Below are 7749 nucleotides of genomic sequence, written 5' to 3'. Positions count from 1 at the left end.
GTCCCTGGATGTGCGTGCCCGTCTGCTTCTCCTAGACAAGCCGACGGCGTGTTCTGTCCCCTGAAAGAGGGGTCACGGTGAGCCAGTCTGTATCGCGCTGGTGAGCAAACTTTATTAGCCCCCAGAGTATCTTGTTAATTAAGTCTAGTCTCTGGAATGCGTATCATGATTTTATACGTACCCGTTGGTTTTCCATTCTTCTGCTTGCGATCATGTAGAATCTCTGTGCTTCGTGAAACACGCCGATTGGTGATTTCACTGTAAACGTATCTAAGTGCCGTATGGGGAGCGGAGCGGTGACCTGAGGCGTCACTGAGATTGGGATGATGTTTCTTTGGAAGCAGTGGATCTGTGATCGCTGTGAGTGTCCAGTGGAATGGGAGCTGGTGACTCCAGGGGGACGCTTGGGGGTGGCACTGTGTCTGTGGGTCCCCCCCGGAGGCATCACATGGACCATGGGCAGTTCTTTCCTGACGTCCTTACTCAGCGTCTGCATGATGCTATTCCCCAGCCCCTGGGTGCCCTAGGTAGCATATGGGCCGGCTGGAATCTGACGGGGCCCCTGGAAATGGGGAGGAGTTGCATGATTGCGTAAGCCCTGTGTGGCTTTTCTAGGGGGATTCGCCCCTCCGCAATCTGTGGGCTCTGCCGCAGAGACTTGGTCACGCCTCGGTTGGGTCCTATGTAACTGTAAGAGTCATTTCACCCACCACCACAGTGACAGGACTCAGCAACTGTTTAATGACGCCCAGCAATAGCTAAGGACAAGAAGTGCAGAATGCCTCCTCCGGCGGGAACAACAAGGGGGGAGGAGTGTGATTTGGTTTGGAATTTGGAGCCAGGCTTTGCACCTCTACCCTTGTGGCAAGGGCCGTGGGACGTTTAATTACCATGAGTTGTCAGGACCTAGGTTTATGTATCAAATAGAAAACGACATGTTTAGCAGCCCGGTGCCCGCTACAGTATGCTGGAGGATCATTTCAGTAGTGCCTCAGCAACCAATCCCGCCTACCACTCCAGGCAGCATCCTAAGTCTTCGTGGGAGGTCTCTCATCCAAGTACTAACCAGGCCCAGACCTGTTTAGCTTGAGTTCTGAGCAGGTCGTAGCTCACAGTGGATCGCCTGCTACCTACTGGGATAGAGAATGAACATTTATTCTATTACATAGAAATGAAAAACCTGTTTTCACCTGTAACCTAGAATGAAAATTGTGCTTTGGGGGAATGACGCCTTCCTTCCAAGTATGTAACCAGAAAAAAACCTCTGATTCATCACCGAACTGCCGTGGCGCTTTTAATGTAGGCTGCACACAGACTAAAGGGTGCCTATGAGTTCTGACTGAGGAGGCAATTTTACTTTAAGCCCCAGTTCAGGTGGTTATAACTTCCCCAAAAGGATTACCCTCTGCGCTAAGATTTCGCAGGCTTGTTCTCAGGCCAGAGGTGAATTGTTATGGAAAATTTGATAATATTCTGGCTGGCCACTTTTTAGGTGTTTTTTTTTTTTTTGTCATCTCCAAGCATGAAAACTCCCTGCTTTCCATCAGGTCAGAGTGAACCAATCACCCATTGATCCTTGTTTCACGCAATTGTTCAAGCCTGTAAATGGAACTGAGTGAGCCCCTGGCCTTGTTTCCTGCTGGTTTTAAAGGTCCCAAGGCAATTTTATATTTAAACAACCTGCCATTTTTGATATAAAGAAAAATGCAGTCGGAGACATGTCTCAGTCCTGACGGTTTAGCAGTTGCAATAGTCTCGGCTGAGTTTGCTGGTACCCAAGGAGTAATAAAGCAACAAGATAAGATACTTCATAGCTGAGCAATCGTAAAATGGATTGGCACATCCTAGAGGTGTCGTGATTGTACCGTAACTCAGTGTAATGACCTGCACCAGGGGTTGTCACCCGAGTTTCATCCTGTGACCTTCAGCACCAAAGCACGGACCTCCTGCTGCTTGGGCTAAAGGAATAGCTCCCTCAGCTGGCAGCAATAGATTCCTAGAGTCCGAGGCCAGAAGGGTCGTGCTCCTAGTCTGCCCTCCTGGATAGCACAGGCCAGAGAACTGCCCCCAAATAATTCCTAGAGCCGAGCTTTTAGAAAAGCATCCAGTCGTGATTGGAAAACATGTCCGTGATGGAGACTCCACCACGATGCAATGGTAAATGATTCTCACCATTAAAAATTTATGCCTTATTTCCAGTCTGAATTTGTGTAGCTTCAACTTCCAGCCATTGGATCATGTTAGATTCTTTTCTGCTAGACTGAAGAGCCCCTTACCAAATCTCGGTTCCCCATCTGGGTACTTATAAACTGTGATCGTGTCACCTCTTAGCCTTCTCTTTGAGCACCTTGAGTCAATATAGGTTAACAATCTATTACTACAAGGCATGTTTTGTATTCCTTTAGTCATTCTCGTGACTATTCTCTGAACCCTCTCCAATTTATCAACGTCTTCCTTGAATGGAAGACCCCAGAAGTGGCCATAGATGCTTCAGAGGGAATGAGCACAACAGGCAAGGCTCCGGAGCAAGCTCCAGGCAAAAACCTGCAGCTTCACTGCTCCAGAGCTGCTCCGCGCTCCACTCCAAAGCCCTGACAACAAGCAGTCATCGAGCGATCCATCCCGTCGTCCACTCCCAGCTTCTGGGAAACAGAGGCTAAGGACGCTTAAAGCATAGGGTTGCATCCCTGACCATTTTGGCTAGTAGCCATTGATGGACCTAGCCTCCATGAACTTACCTGCCTCTTTTTTGAACTCTGTTATAGTCTTGGCCTTTACAACATCCCCTGGCAAGGAGTTCCACAAGTTGACTGTGCGTTGTGTAACGATGGACTTCCTTTTGTTTGTTTTAAACCTGCTGCCTATTAATTTCCTTGGGTGACCCCAGGTTCTTGTGTTATGTGAAGGAGTAAATAACACTTCCTTATTCACTTTCTCCACACCAGTCATAATTTTATAGACCTCGATCATATCCCCACTTAGTCATCTCTTTTCCAAGCTAAAAAGTCCCACTCTCTTCAATCTCTCCTCGTATGGAAGCTGTTCCATATCCCTAATCATTTTTGTTGCCCTTTTCTGTACCTTTTCCAATTCTTATATATCTTTTTTTGAGATGGGGCGACCAGATCTGCATGCAGTATTCAAGGTGGGGGTGTACTGTAGCTGTATATAGTGGCATTATGATATGATATGGTTCTCCCGGTCATCACAAACCCAACTATCTATATTTCTAATGATCGAATTCCCCATTCCTATTGCCTGCCTCCTCCTAATAACAGGGGTCCCTTCCCCCGGAGGGGTATCCTCAGGGCGAGAGGATACCATGACATCACCTGGAAGGAGGGTCCCAACTATGGGATTGTTTTCTTCTGCTCCAGCTTGATATTCTCCTTCCCCGAGACTTTCATCCTTCTCAACAGCACAGAGGCTGTGTCAGACTGGGGGTGGGAATGTGCTGGTGTGCCCCAGAAAGTCTCCTCTGTGTACCGCTCTGTCTCCCTTAGCACCTCCCATTCAGCCACTGTGGTCTCGAGGGCCCATGCTCAATCTCTGTGGGCCAGGAGCTCTTTGCACCGAGTGCACACGTATGCCACCTGTCCACAGGGCAGGTAATCATATATGTGGCATTTAGTGCAATAAACTGGATAGCCCCTGCTCTGCTGCTGGACGCTCTGCCTGCATCAGTTTTACTCTTGCTGGGTTTTTGTTTGTTCTCTCTGTGTGTGTGTATGTGTGTTTGCTGCACCTGTTTGCCAGTTTTCATTCCATTGACCGTGTGCCGTGTTAATTTGATATTCTAGTTTTTAATCAAAATGTCAGGTGGTACCAAGTCAAACATACTTACAGAAGTCTAAGTATATTACATCAACACCTTTACCTACCAAACTTGTAATTTCATCAAAAAAGCTATCGAGTTAATTTGAGCTGATCTATTTTGCATAATCCCATGTTGATTGGCATTAATTATATTACCGTCCTTTAATTCTTTATTTATAGAGTTCTGTATCAGCTGCTTTATCATCTTGCCCAGGATGGATGTTGGACTGACAGGCCTATAATTACTGGGGTCATCCTGTTTGTTCTTTTTAAATGTTGGCAAAACATTAGCTTTCTTCCAGTCTTCTGGAATTTCCCCGGTGTTCCAAGACCTATTAAAAAAGCAACATTCATGGTCCAGTGAGCCACTCGGCCAGCTGTTTTAGACCTCTCGGGCCCTGCTGATTAAAAAATCTGTAACTTTTGTAGGTGCTGCTTAACGTCCTCCTGAGAACTAGTGGAATAAGAAGAGTGTTATCATATGGTATGAATACATCATCTGTTTTTTCCCCAAATACAGAAAAGAAATATCTATCAAACACTTCTGCCTTTTCTTCATTATTATTGATAATTCTACCATGTCCACCTAGTAATGGATTGATACCATTGTTAGGATTCTTTTTGTGCCTTATATACTTAAGAACAGAAGAATGGCCCTATTGGGTCAGACTAATGGCCCATCTAGCCCAGTATCCTGTATTCCAAAAGTAGCCAATGCCAGGTGCTTCAGAGGAAATGAAAAGAACAGGGCAATCATTGAGTGATCCATCCCCTGTCGTTCAGTCCCAACATAAAAAATTCATTCTTGTTGTGCTTAATTCTGCTGGCCATAGATTCCTCCATGTGTCTTTTTACTTCCCTTATCAATTTTCTACAATTCCTAGCTTCTGATTTATATGAATTACTCTCAACTTCCACTTTCTTCCCTTTGTTATATATTATTTTTAATTTTTTTTATGGCTGCCTTCACTTCCCCATCTAAACCAGGTTGTTTTTTTTAACCAGTATGGCCTTCTTCCTCAACTGTAGGATTGCTGCTGATCTTCTGTATGTGTATTATCCAGTAGAAGGGCATGACTTACACTTTGACTTTAGGAAAGTGCTATGCCAGCACACTATAGCCCTAGTTATTGATCACTCTGAATGGGTTTGGCTTGGCACAGTGCCCCAATAACACTCTTCCTATGCAATTCAGCAGGGTGTAAGTTGGAGGAAGGCATTGTGGGAGATAAAAACATGCAGAGCCAGCAAAGTTGTGTATGCATGAAGGGGAAGCCAGGGAGAAAGCATAATAAATATAAACGTGCCAGGGGATTTGATATAGTAAATTGGGTTTTGGGGCCGTTTAGGTGGGCTGAGGACTAACGGAGTATGTGACTTTAAAAACCCCAGTTGAGAGCTACTGTACCGGGGACAAGACTAATGAGTTAAAATAGCAGAGGATCTCAATGGGGAACTCTCGGGTGTGACCCTGAGAGTCCATGAGGACCTCCTCCCCTCAGTGGCTCTGCTGCAGTGAGTGGAAGATTTTTTGCAGTGAATCCGGCATCTTTACATGATTGGCCCATGAGCAGACAACGCATGTTGTAGAGGGGTGAAAACACTGCAGCTGGCATTTGCCTATAGTCTCCTCTCTCTGTCCAAGGTAGCTTAGGGTATGTCTACACTACCCGCTGGATCGGTGGGCAGTGATCGATCCAGCAGGGGTCGATTTATCGTGTCTAGTCCCTAGTCGACCCCCGAGCGCTCTCCCGTTGACTCCTGTACTCCAGTGCCGCAAGAGGCGCACGCGGAGTTGAGGGGGGAGTGGCAGCAGTCGACTCACCGCAGTGAAGACACCACGGTGAGTAGATCTAAGTACGTCGACTTCAGTTATGTTATTCACGTAGCTGAAGTTGCGTAACTTGGATAGATTCCCCCACCCCACCCCCAGTGTAGATCAGGCCTACGTCTCTGACGACTTTTTGGTGGTTCTGATTTTTGCTCTGTTCTTATTTGTACAAATCTATTCCATGAGAAATATTATGGGCTCTACAATGAGGTCAGTGTTAAGTACTCTCTTGATTCTATCAGGAATGATTCCCAGGTCTCTGAACATTCTTGCAATCCTACTACAGTCCTGTGTGTCTTTGCATTTTACAGTTCAAGCAATAACTGTTTCCCTCAACTCCTGCCCTTTGGTGGAAGTTAAAGCTAGAAAAGACGTATTCAGTCGCTGCTCCATCTCTGCCCTGCCCAGAGAGGGGGCTCTGCAGAACTGCTCCCTACTGTGCATTCATTTCCATTCTACTCGGCATCCCTTTGTATTGAGTTAGTTTTACTGGGATCACTCATGGTTTTAAAACATTCATAGAAATCGAATCCCAATTCTTTTAGCCTCAAGTTTGATGCCTGGATCTTAATTCCAAACAGGTCTCAAGTGTTATCATTACAATCATTCTAGACCAGATGCAATTATAAATGAATGTGGCATTTTCTCTGCTCTGATAATTCCAGATAGTTTAGAATCGGTGTATGTCCTGGAGTGCTTGATTCCGATTTAGAACAACCATTAATTGTATTGTGTTCCTCAGTCACAAATATTTCCACTAGACTCATGCAATGTGAATGCCTGTGGGTAATTTCATAGATCATATTCCTTTCTGTTAAACTTATTACTTAAGAATGGATATGTGAATACATTAGTTGTTTTCAGACTTTTCATGCATTATTTTAAAGACACTGGTGTAAATGTAGAGTAACTCCACTGACACAGGGGCGCTGGAATAGGAGGGGCCAGGGGGCCATGACCCCCACCCTTTTTACTGGCCATAAGTGTGGGCAATGGGGGGAGAGGGCAGAGATGAGCAAGTGGGGGGTGGGGTCTTGAGGGGAAGAGGCGCTGCAGGAGGGGGCCTTGGGGGAAGGGGCGGTGCTAAGGAGGGGCCTTGGGGGAAAGGGTGGTGTGGGGGCGAGGCCTCGGGGGAATGAACAGCATGGGGGGATGGGGCCACGGTTCGGGCGCCGGTGGCCCCCCCCCCCACTTTTAGGGACCTTCCGTCGCTTCTGCACTAACAGCACTGGGATTACTCCAGATTCACATCTGTCTTAGTGTCATAGCATTTAAGGACAGAAGGGCCATTAGATCATGGCCATTAGATCATCGCATCTGACCACCTGCAAATCACAGGCCATTGAATTCCACCCTCTGTTGAGCCCAGTGACTTCTGATAAGCCAAAGTGTTTCAGCCCTCAGGAGGCTGAACTGTTGTGAGCCGCAGGCAGAGAATGGCAGTGAATTGAGTAGGTGAGATGTACCCAGATGATTCCAGCAGGCAAACCACGTCCCATGTGTTACAAAAAGGTGAACCCCCACCCCAAGTCCCTGCAGTCTGACCTGGGGTTAATTCCTTCCCAAGCCCAAATCTGGCATGATCAAGAACCGAATTTGGCCCAAATGCCATGGAAGTAACTATTTATTGGGGAAGACAACATTCAAATATTTTAAAAAGAAATTCCATCCCTTTTTTGGTTTGTTAGATAAATTTTGCACCCCAGAACTGAAGTGAGCTCTGCTCTTTCCCTCCAGGAGCACCACGACTAAGGCCATGTTACACTACAAGATTATGTCGACCTAGCTTATGTTGGCATACAGTCACCGCAGTTGTTATATCACGCGTGTCCATGCGCACACTGGGTGCCTTGTGTCCTCACCAGGAGCGCTTGTATCGATTGTATTGTCAGTGGGGGGCATTGTGGGACGGCTCCTGAAAGCCAGTCACAGTCGATGTAAGCAACTGTCTACACTGACACTGCGTCGACCCCACTACATTGACCGTGACTCTGCGTCACTTGGGGCGGTGGTGTGACTAAATCGGTGTAGAGAGGCACATGAGTCGGCGGGAGCCAAATTGAAGTGAAGACACTTCACTTCCACAGCTAGGTGGATGCAAG

This window comes from Terrapene carolina, unplaced genomic scaffold (assembly GCF_002925995.2).
Source record: "Terrapene carolina triunguis isolate 2854851 unplaced genomic scaffold, T_m_triunguis-2.0 Scaffold523, whole genome shotgun sequence".
Classification (NCBI taxonomy): domain Eukaryota; kingdom Metazoa; phylum Chordata; order Testudines; family Emydidae; genus Terrapene; species Terrapene triunguis.
Note: the sequence above shows the minus strand (reverse complement) of the source record.